Source organism: Rhinoderma darwinii, chromosome 6, assembly GCF_050947455.1.
Source record: "Rhinoderma darwinii isolate aRhiDar2 chromosome 6, aRhiDar2.hap1, whole genome shotgun sequence".
Lineage (NCBI taxonomy): Eukaryota > Metazoa > Chordata > Amphibia > Anura > Rhinodermatidae > Rhinoderma > Rhinoderma darwinii.
The window spans coordinates 141224923-141242587 of NC_134692.1; the positions used below are offsets into that span (position 1 = coordinate 141224923).

At 39.8% G+C, this 17665-nt stretch overlaps 1 protein-coding gene across 1 annotated transcript in view; it reads right to left on the minus strand.

Annotated features, from left to right (window-relative positions):
• Positions 1 to 13553, minus strand: part of SMIM22 (small integral membrane protein 22) — a 38355-nt gene extending 24802 nt beyond the window's left edge. Inside the window, exon 1 of the mRNA XM_075830711.1 lies at positions 13488 to 13553. The gene's annotated coding sequence lies outside the window, so the exon portion shown is untranslated. The remainder of the gene's footprint in view (positions 1 to 13487) is intronic.
• Positions 13554 to 17665: the final 4112 nt, after the last annotated feature.

Below are 17665 nucleotides of genomic sequence, written 5' to 3' on the forward strand. Positions count from 1 at the left end.
TATCCCCGTACATATACACAGATTTTGATGGCGCTTGTCCAGCAGTGCACAGACGTTGTATGACTCCGTGCCGGTGTGCATGAGCACTTTGTCCTCCCTTCTCTCCTGTTCTGTGTCTCTGTGTCAGTCTTCACTGTAATTCTAGCATTCCGTTCATGAATCATGTTTTTTTTAAAGGAGCTGTAATGTATAGAATTCTTGGAAGACAAATAAGAAAATAACAATCTGGTAATGACACTCAATGTAGTTGTTTATCTCCATTGTGTCCAGCCGCTTTGCTCATCTAGATCCGAATCGGATCCGGCACATCGCCGATGCCTAGTAAGTAAAATGCTAAGTCTCTCATTTAAGAAGAATTACATGTAAGGAACTTCCAGGAAAAGATTATCTAGAAGAAATATGTGATAAGACAACAATATTAAACCCCCCCGGCGGAGCACTCGATCATCGGAGATGATGCGTCTCTTATTAGATTTATGCGGGGGGGGGGGGGGTGTTAACAAAGAATCCGCCTGGAGACGAGATTGACAACAATTAGGCACGAGGGATGGAGAAGGAAGTCAATAATTTATCTAATACCATGTTGGAAAATGGCTGTAATATTCTGAGAGTAACTGACTGCGGACCGCACTCCCCATGGTGCATGAGAAAAAAATCGACTTTGTGGTTATTGTCTCTTTAAAAAAATGGCGGCCATAGTAAAAAGATATGTTTTTTTGTAATTGTTTGTAACTGAAATGCAACATCAACAATAAAACCATATTTAGCCTGTCCGCGCCCCTGAAAGTTTTTGTGGTTACTGTTCCTTTAAGAACACCCTCAGCAAGTGGTAACGGATGTGTTACTTCTAAACAAAGGCGAGACCATGATCCACATCATCCCTGGCACCGGCTGCCCTAGTAGACCCGCGGACGATGATCAGAGGTGTCAGGACCTCCAGGGAAATAACAGATTATGTGTGAAACGCGTGTGGGATAACGGCGGGTGATGATTTGATGTGATGTGATTGGACGGCGTCTGCGTCATGTACAATATGTCACTTAGGATGTTTTCATGGATGAGAGATTGTCTAAAAACGCAGGAAATCACCGGTCACCTCTCATCTCGTCGCCGCATTTCGCGCTCTCGTTCTCTGCGCTATTGTCAAGGAGGAAAACTCCAAAAATCCTGATGGGATCAGAAACTTTTTGTCATTCATGTAAGAAATCTGAAACCTAAAATAATAATCCACTAAATTATTAGATTAGAGTTTATCGTGTATCAGTCAGCTGATCGGCGGGGGTTTCGGGAGTCGGACCCCCCATGATCTGATATTAATGACCGATTCTAAGGTGAGGCCATCAATACATAAAATGGCCAGAGATCCTAAGGTTTATTCTCCAGTTATACTCAGAATCCGGCTGATATCCTGTTAATAGAGATCAGTACAGCGTGGGGGGAGGGGTATCAGCTGTCTGGTCCCATGTCTGACAACGGAGTGTAGACAAAAGCCAAGGGCAACCATCAGGAATGTGGATGCAGCTCTGGATGTGACTGGAGTATAAGACATGATGTAACTTGTAAAGGTAATCAACATTTTGAGTTTTTCTGTTAAAGGTGGAGTACACTTCAAGGTAATGGGTCTCCTAGGCAGGTGGCCAGCGACATCATCGCGTCGGCCTGCACAGTGGTCCGGCCTCAGCATGTTATAGGCTGCAGGTCTAAAGAGACTGAGCAACTTCATTCATCATGGGAACGGGGATAAGGGAGTGTTAGTTTTATTTTTTTCTGAATGGGGGTAATATGAGGGCACCATTGGGGTATCCTATTTTGAGTGGGGGCAACCTTCTTATATACTAAGAAGGTGCACTATCTGGGCAGCATTTCTGAATAGAGGCACTAAGGGGGAACCAGTACTGAGTAGGGGGCACTAAGGGAGCAGTAAAACTGAGTGAGGGGCACTAAGGGGGAACCATTACTGCTTAGGGGGCAGTATTACTGAGTGGGGCACTAAGAGGGCACCATTTCTGAGTAGAGGCTATGAAGGGTACCATTACTTAGTTACTGTGCCCCCTCAAAGCTCCACTGAGTCAGAGGTACAATTACCAGGTGCTGGGCACCAATACTGTGGGGGGCACTTTTTCTACGGGGGCACTGAGGAGGCAACATTACTGTGAGGGGGCATACAGGGGGCACTATTACTATGTGGGAAGCACACAAGGGGGAACCACTACTATGGTGGACACTAAGAATCCACAATTTTTGTGTGATGCACTAAGAGGGGCACTATTACCTTGTGGGGGGCAGCAAACTGGAAAAACTAATAGCGGCTGGGAGAAGTCGTCATGGTGGTCTGGGTCGGATGGAGAAAAAAAGGAAAGTGAATGACTCCAATCAGAGAAGACGTCACCTGGAAGTCACTGGATATACTGTACTGTAATCACTTATATAAGGTCTACAATGTGATTATACCCTGCAGAGCGCCAGTGTAGAACTGGCATGTGACCACTATACGGGCACTGTATGGTATTATTGGATGTGCTGGTCTTTGTGGTAGATATATGTGGTCATGGTGCGGAGGTGTTATTATAAACTATCATATATACATTAATGTTCATGACGGGGCCAACTATTTGGGGGCAGGACTGATGGGTACAGGTTTCCTTATAAAGTAATATCCAGGGACGGTGCTCTGATGACCGGTGTATCTAAGCTGCTTATGTTCTCCAATTGTTTGATAGCTCTGCAATATATATGTTTTGTGGTGGGCGACATAGAGTGAGGGGCTCGGGCTCTGATCTTTTGAGATCCTAAAAGTACTTTTACACCGGACAATTCTGGCTGGTGCCACGAGCGCTGATTAACGAGACAGCCCGTTGATCGGCGCTTATTTGCTTCATTCACAAGAAGCTATGTATGGGGACGAGCGCTCGTCAATCTGATCGCTCGTCACTCTGATCGCTCTTCACTCCGATCGCTCGTCACTCCGATCGCTCGTCCCCATACATTTACACCGGTGGATGTGCTGCCGACAAGCATAATATTTTGAGCATTTAAAACGATACAATCAGCAGATGAACGAGCGTTTGCCCGATAATTGGCCTGTGTGACCTTTACAACACCTTTATCGGAGGACATTGTATCCTGGCACAAACAGTACTAATAATAGGTCTCTGTTCACATACGTAATGACATAATCACATGACTGGGGGTCGCTGCATTATTGTTGTTCTGGATGAAAAAATCTATATTTAAATGTGTCATTGTGAACAAAGCCGAGACTACAAATGTATCACAGGAGGCGGGGGACAAAAAGACCCCAAAGCCGGCAGAGTTATAAGTACAAAGACTAATATCAGTCACACACAAAGATGTAAATATAACCACAACAATATTATTATATAAATTACTATAAAGCACAAAAATCATAACATGGGCTGTAATATAGTAAGTATATTCTTGTATATAGGAGCAGTATTATAGCAGTTATATTCTTGTATATAGGGGCAGTATGATAGTAGTTATATTCTTGTATATAGGAGGGCAGTATGATAGTAGTTATATTCTTGTATATAGGGAGCAGTATTATAGTAGTTATAGTCTTGTATATAGGGAGCAGTATTATAGTAGTTATAGTCTTGTATATAGGGAGCAGTATTATAGTAGTTATATTCTTGTATATAGGGAGCAGTATTATAGTAGTTATAGTCTTGTATATAGGGAGCAGTATTATAGTAGTTATATTCTTGTATATAGGAGCAGTATTATAGCAGTTATATTCTTGTATATAGGGAGCAGTATTATAGTAGTTATAGTCTTGTATATAGGGGGCAGTATTATAGTAGTTATATTCTTGTATATAGGGGGCAGTATTATAGTAGTTATATTCTTGTATATAGGGGGCAGTATTAGGGCGGGTTCACACATGGCGGAATTCCACTTAAATTCCGCTGCGGACACTCCGCAGCGTTAATCCGCAGCGGAGCCGTTTCTCCATTGACTTTCACTTTAATTTAGCAGTGTTCGTTTACACGATGCGTACAATTCCGCTGCGGAGCATAGGCTGCGGAGCGGAATTTGGTGTCCGCAGCATGCTCTGTCTGTTGCGGAGCAGTGGCGGACTCATGGCGGAATTTCTCCATTGACTTCAATGGAGATTCTAAGTTCCGCAATGAAGTCCGCAGCTGTCATGCACATGTCATGTGTGCTGCGGATGCGTCTTGCTTTTTTAACTTGACATTTCTTCATTCTGGCTGGACCTAGGTATTTCTAGGTCTACAGCCAGACTGAGGAAGTCAATGGGGCTCCCGTAATGACGGGAGCGTTGCTAGGAGACGTCTGTAAATAGTCACTGTCCAGGGTGCTGAAAGAGTTAAGCGATCGGCAGTAACTGTTTCTGCACCCGGGACAGTGACTACCGATCCCAATATACATGTATCTGTAAAAAAACATATAAGTTCATACTTACCGAGAACTCCCTTCGTCTGTCTCCAGTCCGGCCTCCCAGGATGACGTTTCAGTGTAAGTGACGGCTGCAGCCAATCACAGGCCAAGCACAGGCTGCAGCGGTCACATGGACTGGCGCGTCATCCAGGGAGGTCGGGCTGGATGCCGAAAGAGGGACGCGTCACCAAGACAACGGCCGGTAAGTATGAAAATCGTTTACTTTCACTAGGGAAAGTGCTGTCCCTTCTCTCTATCCTGCACTGATAGGGAGAAGGGAAGCACTTTTCCCGCAGTCTGCAGCAGCTAGTCCGCATCAATGTACTGCACATTTTGTGCAGATCCGCTGCAGAATCTGCAACGCAGATTCTGTGCGGCATCGATGCGGACAGTTGCGGAGGAATTCCGCCATGTGTGGTCATGCCCTTATAGTAGTTATATTCTTGTATATAGGGGGCAGTACTATAGTAGTTATATTCTTGTTTATAGGGGCAGTATTATAGTAGATATATTCTTGCATATTGAAGCAGTATTATAGTAGTTCTATTCTTGTATATAGGAGCAGTATTATAGTAGTTATATTCTTGTATATAGGAGCAGTATTATAGTAGTTATAGTCTTGTATATAGGGAGCAGTATTATAGTAGTTATAGTCTTGTATATAGGGAGCAGTATTATAGTAGTTATATTCTTGTATATAGGGAGCAGTATTATAGTAGTTATAGTCTTGTATATAGGGAGCAGTATTATAGTAGTTATATTCTTGTATATAGGAGCAGTATTATAGCAGTTATATTCTTGTATATAGGGAGCAGTATTATAGTAGTTATAGTCTTGTATATAGGGGGCAGTATTATAGTAGTTATATTCTTGTATATAGGGGGCAGTATTATAGTAGTTATATTCTTGTATATAGGGGGCAGTATTATAGTAGTTATATTCTTGTATATAGGGGGCAGTATTATAGTAGTTATATTCTTGTATATAGGAGCAGTATTATAGTAGTTATATTCTTGTATATAGGAGCAGTATTATAGTAGTTATATTCTTGTATATAGGGGGCAGTATTATAGTAGTTATATTCTTGTATATAGGGGCAGTATTATAGTAGTTATATTCTTGTATATAGGAGGCAGTATTATAGTAGTTATATTCTTGAATATAGGGAGCAGTATTATAGTAGTTATATTCTTGTACATAGGAGCAGTATTATAGTAGTTATAGTCTTGTATATAGGAGCAGTATTATAGTAGTTATATTCTTGTATATAGGGGGCAGTATTATAGTAGTTATATTCTTGTATATAGGGGCAGTATTATAGTAGTTATATTCTTGTATATAGGAGGCAGTATTATAGTAGTTATATTCTTGAATATAGGGAGCAGTATTATAGTAGTTATATTCTTGTACATAGGAGCAGTATTATAGCAGTTATATTCTTGTATATAGGGCGCAGTATTATAGTAGTTATATTCTTGTATATAGGAGGCAGTATTATAGTAGTTATATTCTTGTATATAGGAGGCAGTATTATAGTAGTTATATTCTTGTATATAGGAGCAGTATTATAGTAGTTATAGTCTTGTATATAGGAGGCAGCATTATAGTAGTTATATTCTTGTATATAGGAGGCAGTATTAAAGTAGTTATATTCTTGTATATAGGGGCAGTATTAAAGTAGTTATAGTCTTGTATATAAGGGGGAGTATTATAGTAGTTATATTCTTGTATATAGGGGGCAGTATTATAGTAGCTATTTTCTTGTATATAGGGAGCAGTATTATAGTAGTTATAGTCTTGTATATAGGAGGCAGTATTATAGTAGTTATATTCTTGTATATAGGGGGCAGTATTATAGTAGTTATATTCTTGTATATAGGGGCAGTATTATAGTAGTTATATTCTTGTATATAGGGGGCAGTATTATAGTAGTTATATTCTTGTATATAGGGGCAGTATTATAGTAGTTATATTCTTGTATACAGGGGCAGTATTATAGTAGTTATGTTCTTGTATATAGGGGGCAGTATTATAGTAGTTATATTCTTGTATATAGGGGGCAGTATTATAGTAGTTATATTCTTGTATATAGGGGGCAGTATTATAGTAGTTATATTCTTGTATATAGGGAGCAGTATTAAAGTAGTTATATTCTTGTATATAGGGGACAGTATTATAGTAGTTATATTCTTGTATATAGGGGGCAGTATTATAGTAGTTATATTCTTGTATATAGGGGGCACTATTATAGTAGTTATATTCTTGTATATAGGGGCAGTATTATAGTAGTTATATTCTTGTATATAGGGAGCAGTATTATAGTAGTTATATTCTTGTATATAGGAGGCAGTATTATAGTAGTTATATTCTTGTATATAGGAGCAGTATTATAGTAGTTATATTCTTGTATATAGGAGGCAGTATTATAGTAGTTATATTCTTGTATATAGGAGCACTATTATAGTAGTTATATTCTTGTATATAGGGGCAGTATTATAGTAGTTATATTCTTGTATATAGGAGCAGTATTATAGTAGTTATATTCTTGTATAAAGGGGCAGTATTATAGTAGTTATATTCTTGTATATAGGGGCAGTATTATAGTAGTTATAGTCTTGTATATAGGGGGCAGTATTATAGTAGTTATATTCTTGTATATAGGAGCAGTATTATAGTAGTTATATTCTTGTATATAGGGGCAGTATTATAGTAGTTATATTCTTGTATATAGGGGTAGTATTATAGTAGTTATATTCTTGTATATAATAGCAGTATTATAGTAGTTATATTCTTGTATATAGGGAGCAGTATTATAGTAGTTATATTCTTGTATATAGGGGGCAGTATTATAGTAGTTATATTCTTGTATATAGGAGCAGTATTATAGTAGTTATATTCTAGTATATAGGGGACAGTATTATAGTAGTTATATTCTTGTATATAGGGGGCAGTATTATAGTAGTTATATTCTTGTATATAGGGGGCACTATTATAGTAGTTATATTCTTGTATATAGGGGCAGTATTATAGTAGTTATATTCTTGTATATAGGGAGCAGTATTATAGTAGTTATATTCTTGTATATAGGAGGCAGTATTATAGTAGTTATATTCTTGTATATAGGAGCAGTATTATAGTAGTTATATTCTTGTATATAGGAGCACTATTATAGTAGTTATATTCTTGTATATAGGAGCACTATTATAGTAGTTATATTCTTGTATATAGGGGGCAGTTTTATAGTAGTTATATTCTTGTATATAGGAGCAGTATTATAGTAGTTCTATTCTTGTATATAGGGGCAGTATTATAGTAGTTATATTCTTGTATATAGGGGCAGTATTATAGTAGTTATAGTCTTGTATATAGGGGGCAGTATTATAGTAGTTATATTCTTGTATATAGGAGCAGTATTATAGTAGTTATATTCTTGTATATAGGGGCAGTATTATAGTAGTTATATTCTTGTATATAGGGGCAGTATTATAGTAGTTATATTCTTGTATATAATAGCAGTATTATAGTAGTTATATTCTTGTATATAGGGAGCAGTATTATAGTAGTTATATTCTTGTATATAGGGGGCAGTATTATAGTAGTTATAATCTTGTATATAGGAGCAGTATTATAGTAGTTATATTATTGTATATAGGGACAGTATTATAGTAGTTATATTCTTGTATATAGGGGCAGTATTATAGTAGTTATATTCTTGTATATAGGGGCAGTATTATAGTAGTTATATTCTTGTATATAGGGGCAGTATTATAGTAGTTATATTCTTGTATATAGGGGCAGTATTATAGTAGTTATATTCTTGTATATAATAGCAGTATTATAGTAGTTATATTCTTGTATATAGGGAGCAGTATTATAGTAGTTATAGTCTTGTATATAGGAGCAGTATTATAGTAGTTATATTCTTGTATATAGGGACAGTATTATAGTAGTTATATTCTTGTATATAGGAGCAGTATTATAGTAGTTGTATTCTTGTATATAGGGAGTAGTATTATAGTAGTTATATTCTTGTATATAGGGGCAGTATTATAGTAGTTATATTCTTGTATATAGGAGGCAGTATTATAGTAGTTATATTCTTGTATATAGGAGCAGTATTATAGTAGTTATATTCTTGTATATAGGGGCAGTATTAGAGTAGTTATATTCTTGTATATAGGGGGCAGTATTATAGTAGTTATATTCTTGTATATAGGAGCAGTATTAGGCTGGGTTCACACGTGGCGGAATTTCACTAGAATTCCGCTGCGGACACTCCGCAGCGTTAATCCGCAGCGGAGCCGTTTCTGCATTGACTTCCACTTCTAATTAGAAGTGTTCGTTTAGACGATGCGTAAAATTCCGCTGCGGAGCATAGGCTGCGGAGCGGAATTTGGTGTCCGCAGCATGCTCTGTCTGTTGCGGAGCAGTGGCGGACTCATGGCGGAATTTCTCCATTGACTTCAATGGAGATTCTAAAATCCGCAATGAAGTCCGCAGCTGTCATGCACATGTTATGTGTGCTGCGGATGCGTCTTGCTTTTTTAACTTGACATTTCTTCATTCTGGCTGGACCTATGTATTTCTAGGTCTACAGCCAGACTGAGGAAGTCAATGGGGCTCCCGTAATGACGGGAGCGTTGCTAGGAGACGTCTGTAAATAGTCACTGTCCAGGGTGCTGAAAGAGTTAAGCGATCAGCAGTAACTGTTTCTGCCCCCTGGACAGTGACTACCGATCCCAATATACAGCAACCTGTAAAAAAATAGAAGTTCATACTTACCGAGAACTCCCTGCTTCTGTCTCCAGTCCGGCCTCCCAGGATGACGTTTCAGTCTAAGTGACGGCTGCAGCCAAGCACAGGCTGCAGCGGTCACATGGACTGGCGCGTCATCCAGGGAGGTCGGGCTGGATGCCGAAAGAGGGACGCGTCACCAAGACAACGGCCGGTAAGTATGAAATTTGTTTACTTTCACTAGGGAAAGTGCTGTCCCTTCTCTCTATCCTGCACTGATAGAGAGAAGGGAAGCACTTTTCCCGCAGTCCGCAGCAGCTAGTCCGCATCAATTTTCTGCACATTTTGGGCAGATCCGCAGCCGTAATCCGCAACCCGGATTAGGTGCGGCATTGATGTGGACAGTTGCGGAGGAAATCCGCCACGTGTGGTCATGCCCTTAGAGTAGTTATATTCTTGTATATAGGGGGCAGTATTATAGTAGTTATATTCTTGTATATAGGGGCAGTATTATAGTAGTTATATTCTTGTATATAGGGGGCAGTATTATAGTAGTTATATACTTGTATATAGGGGGCTGTATTATAGTAGTTATATTCTTGTATATAGGGGCAGTATTATAGTAGTTATATTCTTGTATATAGGGGCAGTATTAGAGTAGTTATATTCTTGTATATAGGAGCAGTATTATAGTAGTTATATTCTTGTATATAGGGGTAGTATTATAGTAGTTATATTCTTGTATATAGGAGCAGTATTATAGTAGTTATATTCTTGTATATAGGGGGTAGTATTATAGTAGTTATATTCTTATATATAGGAGGCAGTATTATAGTAGTTATATTCTTGTATATAGGGAGCAATATTATAGTAGTTATATTCTTGTATATAGGGGGCAGTATTATAGTAGTTATATTCTTGTATATAGGGGGCAGTATTATAGTAGTTATATTCTTGTATATAGGAGCAGTATTATAGTAGTTATATTCTTGTATATAGGGTGCAGTATTATAGTAGTTATATTCTTGTATATAGGGGGCAGTATTATAGTAGTTATATTCTTGTATATAGGGGGCAGTATTATAGTAGTTATATTCTTGTATATAGGAGCAGTATTATAGTAGTTATATTCTTGTATATAGGGGCAGTATTATAGTAGTTATATTCTTGTATATAGGAGCAGTATTATAGTAGTTATATTCTTGTATATAGGGGCAGTATTATAGTAGTTATATTCTTGTATATAGGAGCAGTATTATAGTAGTTATATTCTTGTATATAGGAGCAGTATTATAGTAGTTATATTCTTGTATATAGGGAGCAGTATTATAGTAGTTATATTCTTGTATATAGGAGCAGTATTATAGTAGTTATATTCTTGTATATAGGAGCAGTATTATAGTAGTTATATTCTTGTATATAGGGGTAGTATTATAGTAGTTATATTCTTGTATATAGGGGCAGTACTGTAGTATTTATATTCTTGTATATAGGAGCAGTATTATAGTAGTTATATTCTTGTATATAGGAGGCAGTATTATAGTAGTTATATTCTTGTATATAGGAGCAGTATTATAGTAGTTATATTCTTGTATATAGGGGTAGTATTATAGTAGTTATATTCTTGTATATAGGGGGCAGTATTATAGAAGTTATATTCTTGTATATAGGGGGCAGTATTATAGTAGTTATATTCTTGTATATAGGGGGCAGTATTATAGTAGTTATATTCTTGTATATAGGGGCAGTATTAGAGTAGTTATATTCTTGTATATAGGGGGCAGTATTATAGTAGTTATATTCTTGTATATAGGGGGCAGTATTATAGTAGTTATATTCTTGTATATAGGGGCAGTATCATAGTAGTTATATTCTTATATATAGGGGGCAGTATTATTGACTTTTTCTATTCAAGGGTTCAGCACACATTATGTAGATGCAATTCTTTAGGTCGCTTTTATTCCCTCTGTTTATTTTCACATATATCATTTGACCCGTACACGGATGAGGCCTTCTTGGCTGCCGTCTCTTGTGGTCTATAGGTCACTATCTCCATGATGAAATAAGCGGGTTTATTGGTGATAATGAGGGAACATTAATGAGATGAGCTGGAGGGGTCTGGGGGTTTATTACTTGGGTCTCACACGTGGAGGTGAAGACAAGAGCCTTAATTATGCTGCAGAAATTTTATTTAATAATTTTTGAAGTCGCAAAAGAAAATAATTTCTCCCTTTAATAAGGTTTTATCTGAATTTTAATTGGTAATAAGAAACTGCAAAGGGGGAGTTGTACTTAACCTCCTAAAGTCTAAATAGAATATATCAATTCTTTCCATAGACTGTGTGCTGCAGATCGCTGTTTTGTGCAGGCGCTGTATCCTCTACAGGACCACTCCCCCCAATCACATTTACAGCAGGCTGCCCAAAAACAGCCCTTAATGGAGATGTAGGACAATGAACTCCGGGCCCTCCTGTCTGGAGATGGTGGTGTGTGATGACACACACCAGCAAGGGGCCCCATTTTGGTTTTTGCTATGACCCTATTGTCCTGGATTGCCCTACCCTAATCCAGATCTCATTTTTTTGTGTGACAATTCTTGTCATGGGGTAAGAGCAGAATGTTCCCGCACTTTTTTCTTAATTCTTTTTATTTCCATGACCACGGAGCTGTGTGCGAATCCTGTGCTCGCAGCATCCTGGAAGTGAAGGGTCTAATCACGTCAGCGGGAGGCTGCGATGATCTGCACACCCGTCAGCTATCTGGCTATTTACTCGGTGGAGAAGCCATTACTGCGACTCATCCTCTCATATTCATCGACCTGTCTGACATCTTGGATTCGGCCGGACTTTCTCTTACGCCGTTCCTGCATTACAAACAACGGCAATGACGAGACGGAACGCTTTCATTGTGAACTTATGTGTGATTGGCATGAATGTTATATTTAAAGGGCAACTCCACTTTGGTGCCTCTTGAACGATTATATTAAGGGATTGCATGAATGGCGACTTCCTACAGAATGCTGTCACCTGCGGTGCCGAACTGACGGGCGCGGCGACTAGTAAAGCGAGAGATTCTGTTATAAACGTGACATTGGGGAGTTGTTAATTACGCAAATGACCCCAAAGGGTTCTGTAAATTGGATCCTGGCTGAAGCTTCTGATTTTAAGTGAATGTCCACACCAAGTTTTTTTAAAATTTAAATAATATCAAAATTCTGCACTGAATAATTTCCTAATATTTTTATAATTATCTTTATGTTCTTTTTTGATACAAATCTCCTGTTACATGATACAATTCTGTCTTCCTGCAGTCACCACTAGGGGGAGCTTACTGCATATTGGTTTTAGATAATAATAACAACACAGTGTGCAGTGAGCTCCCCCTAGTGGTGGTTACAGGTAGATAGAATTTTATCTTGCAAGTCTGATTTTGCAGGAGGTTTGGAACTCTGTGTCCGAAAATGAAAGCTCCAACCACTACAGAGATTTATTAAGAAATTAATCAGTAGAAAATTTTGGACCGAAAAGCAACATGGTTTTACAAGGTGGACATTCACTTTAAGTCTTAAAGGGGTATTCCCATCCCGGATATTTATGGCACATCCACAGGATGTAGATCCCACCTCTGAGACCTGCACCTTGCTCTAGATCGGGGTCCTCTGACCCTTTCCTGCCATCTGCCGCCGGGTTTTCCAGATGCAGCCGAATGCGCTTTGCTACACTGTTTATATAACTCTCATAGAAATGGATGGAAGTTACGGAAACAGCGTAGAAAAATACGCTCAGCTGTTTATGGAAAACCCCGGCCACCTCATCAGTCAACCGGAGGACAGCGGCAGAATGTAGGATGGGGCCGGGGTCAGGAGATATGCTCTAGAAATAGATATGGGTCCCAGAGATGGGACATGCATGTAGAGGACATTTATGGCATATCCTTTGGAGATGGGAATACCCCTTTAATTCATTTGATCGTCCATATTTTGACTTGCTGATATACTCTGTGCTGCTGTAACTGCCTTATTCAGTATTTTAGAAAAAAAACAACTTTTTATGTATGAAATGTAAAGTAAATAATTTGAATGGGAGGTCAAATGTTATGGTGTGTTGTCTGGCAGCACAGAGTATTTCAGCTTTAGCGTTGACAAGCTGACTGGACTATAAGTCTTGTATTTCTGCCTCCTGAGTGACATATAAACACTGCGTATACACGACTGAGCTCCACTGAGCTGTACATGACGGCAGCTGGGACCTGAGCCCACCCCGACCGCTTCTTCTTCATCACTTGTCACATAAACTACGGTTTTCTACTTGAGCGCTCTTCTGATAACTGACCTTTCAGTCGCTTCCACAGTTGTGTCCCCGTCGTGTCATATAATCTCCCGTTTCCCTCTTCCACCTACACGGAGAATAGAAATGGGGAATTGTTGGTCATTATTGGCGGTTTCACTGTCACGCGCTTCCATCACTCAGCGCAATACTTGGGGGTCATCAAATAATCACCAATGAATTCATATATAACAAGAGCGCCATCTTAAGGTGCAATTAGTATGAAATGTCAGATATACAGGTCCCAATAACGTAAGGGCAAAAACAGCCCCGGCGTCTCCACCGCTTCGTTTCACCACATCCGAACCGTCTCCAAACTTCCTCCCCGTTCTCTTGTCTCAAACTTCTGTTACATTACCGGTTGTGATATTATTTTAGTGTCACTGTTATGCATTCACTATGGGCACTATTATGTGGGCACTATTATGTGGGCATTACATGTTATCCGGGCAGTGTAGGTTTCTATTATGTAGGTACTGTATGGCGCTATTTTTTATTGACTGTATGAAATTATTACGTGTTCACTGTTTGGCACAATTATGTGGGCACCCGATCGTATTATGTGATCACTGTTTGCCACTATTATGTGGGCACCCTATGGTATTGTTATGTGATCACTCTATGGCACTGTTATGGAGGCACTGTATGGTACTAAAATGTTGGCATCATATGGGGCTATTATGAGGAAATTCATTGTATGGTACTGTTATAGGTTTGCTGTATGGCATTATTATGTGGGCACTGTTTGGCACTCTAGTGAGTTTATTGTTTGGTACTATTAAATGCTCATTGTAGGGTACTGTAATATCTTCATTGTATGGCATTGTTACATGGGCACTTTATGGCATTGTTACATGGGCACTGTATGGCATTGTTATATTGGCACTGTATGGCATTGTTATGTGGGCACTGTATGGCATTGTTACATGGGCACTTTATGGCATTGTTACATGGGCACTGTATGGCATTGTTATATGGGCACTGTATGACATTGTCATATTGGCACTGTATGGCATTGTTACATGGGGACTGTATGGCATTGTTACATGGGGACTGTATGTCATTGTTATATGGGCACTTTATGGCATTGTTACATGGGCACTGTGTGGCATTGTTATGTGGGCACTATATGGCATTGTTACATGGGCACTGTATGGCATTGTTACATGGGCACTTTATGGCATTGTTACATGGGCACTGTATGGCATTGTTATATGGGCACTGTATGACATTGTCATATTGGCACTGTATGGCATTGTTACATGGGGACTGTATGGCATTGTTACATGGGGACTGTATGTCATTGTTATATGGGCACTGTATGGCATTGTTACATGGGGACTGTATGGCATTGTTACATGGGCACTTTATGGCATTGTTACATGGGCACTGTATGGCAATGTTACATGGGCACTGTATGGCATTGTTACATGGGCACTGTATTGCATTGTTATATTGGCACTGTATGGCATTGTTACATGGGCACTGTATGGCATTGTTATATCGGCACTGTATAGCACTGTTACATGGGCACTGTATGGCATTGTTATATGGGCACCGTATGGCATTGTTATGTGGGCACTGTATGGCATTGTTACATGGGCACTGTATGGCATTGTTATATGGGCACTGTATGGCATTGTTACATGTGCACTGTATGGCATTGTTATATGGGCACTGTATGGCATTGTTACATGGGCACTGTATGGCATTGTTATGTGGGCACTGTATGGCATTGTTATATGGGCACTGTATGGCATTGTTATGTGGGCACTGTATGGCATGGTTATGTGGGCACTGTATTGCATTGTTATATGGGCACTGTATGGCATTGTTATGTGGGCACTGTATGGCATTGTTATATGGGCACTGTACGGCATGGTTATGTGGGCACTGTACGGCATTGTTATATGGGCACTGTATGGCATTGTTATGTGGGCACTGTATTGCATTGTTATATGGGCACTATATGGCATTGTTATATGGGCACTGTATTGCATTGTTATATGGGCACTGTATGGCATTGTTATATGGGCACTGTATGGCATTGTTACATGTGCACTGTATGGCATTGTTACATGGGCACTGTATGGCATTGTTATATGGGCACTGTATGGCATTGTTACATGTGCACTGTATGGCATTGTTATATGGGCACTGTATGGCATTGTTACATGGGCACTGTATGGCATTGTTACATGGGCACTGTATGGCATTGTTATGTGGGCACTATATGGCATTGTTATGTGGGCACTGTATGGCATTGTTATGTGGGCACTATATGGCATTGTTATGTGGGCACTGTATTGTATTGTTATATGGGCACTATATGGCATTGTTATATGGGCACTGTATTGCATTGTTATATGTTCACTGTATGGCATTGTTATGTGGGCACTGTATTGCATTGTTATATGGGCACTGTATGGCATTGTTATGTGGGCACTGTATGGCATGGTTATGTGGGCACTGTATTGCATTGTTATATGGGCACTGTATGGCATTGTTATATGGGCACTGTATGGCATTGTTATATGGGCACTGTATGGCATGGTTATATGGGCACTGTATGGCATGGTTATGTGGGCACTGTATGGCATTGTTATGTGGCCACTGTATTGCATTGTTATATGGGCACTGTATGGTGGTATTATTTCGGCTCAGTGTGGTGCTTTTTTAATAAACAAAGGTTGTGGAGCTCACACTTTCACTAACCAGGGGCAGCTACAAACCAGGCGCTGGCAAAATAGTGTGAATTTTAGGGACTTCAGGAAACATTATTTTTTTTGGACTTGGCGATAAGAACTTCTAAACCTCAAGTTTCCGCCGGAGATCATTTCCAGACGCCTCGGTTTCTTGTCGTCTCATAGACTCTGATGAAAGAAATAAAAAAGATCTGACATTTTTTTAAAATCCAGCAGTTTGTGAATGGCGCCGCCGCTTGGCACAACATTATAGGGAATTATAATTGCCGGCAGCTTTCCTGACTCCGCGTCGCCCGCCGGGGCCTCGGCTGCCGCACATTTGCATTTACATTTTTTTTCCTCTCAAAAATGTCTATTTCCAATAAGTTAAATGTATTGTCTGTCGGCGCCGGCGGCGGTTTCATCTCGGGTTTACAGATGATTTGTTTTCTTGTAGAGACATTTGGGGTTTGTGTCCGGCGTCCGTCACTCAGAGACTCGTCACTTATTATCTCCGTCTCTATAATACAGTTACTGCTCCATTACTGGAACCTTCCCAATATATCCGGCATGCGGCTGCCAGGGCGGGAGGGCGACGGGTTGGAGAGCCGCCCTAAAGAAGGTGTACAGGATTACAAAAGCATGGCTGCTTCTTCTAGAAACAGCGCCACACCTGTCCACAGGTTGTAAGTGGTATTGCAGCTCTATTAAAGTGAATGGGGCTGAGCTGCAATACCACACACAACCTATGCACACGAGTGGCGCTATTATTGAAAGAAAGCAGCCATGTTCCTCGAGTCGTTCTCTTTTGTCTAGACGTAAAAATTATCGCCACCCAGCTTTCCTAGAGTCCTGAACGGCAAAACTTCTGGGAAAGCTGGGTGACAGCCTGTTGAGATCTTTGGATCGGTGTCCTGGTCTCCTGAGATTTCATTGGAGCTGAAATACAAGGCGGTTGTTACATTGAGTGCGTGAGAAGACAATCAGATTGATGGCGGGGGAGGGGGGCGATTATATAGGAAATAAATGCGATGCTCTCAGGAGACGCCGAGAAGTAAACGATTCCTCCATGTTCTCCGCACATGTTAACTCTTGCAGGACTGCTCCTGTGATGACGATTTATACCCTAGTTTAGGGATTAGTCCTCATACACTAAACAGAGAATATCCCCAACATGGACGTGCACAAGGTCATATTAGCCTTCCGTGACGGGGGCGGGGCTGTGACAACCTCACTCATTCTCATGAGGAGTGGTTGTCAACAGGGATGGATTATAAGCCAAAACAATTGTGCCTGCCATTGAAATTAATGGGGGGCGATTTTGAACGTTTTCTTGCGCTGATTCCGACGCGATTTCCGTGTCAAACTCAGCGGCAAAAAACTCTGTAATAACTGAACCAAAGACTAGAGCTACACGGCGACTTTGTCCGCAACACAAAGATCGCACTGCGTTTATCTCCGTTCTGTAATTGAAGGTGGTTGCGTCCATCGGGTTTGGAT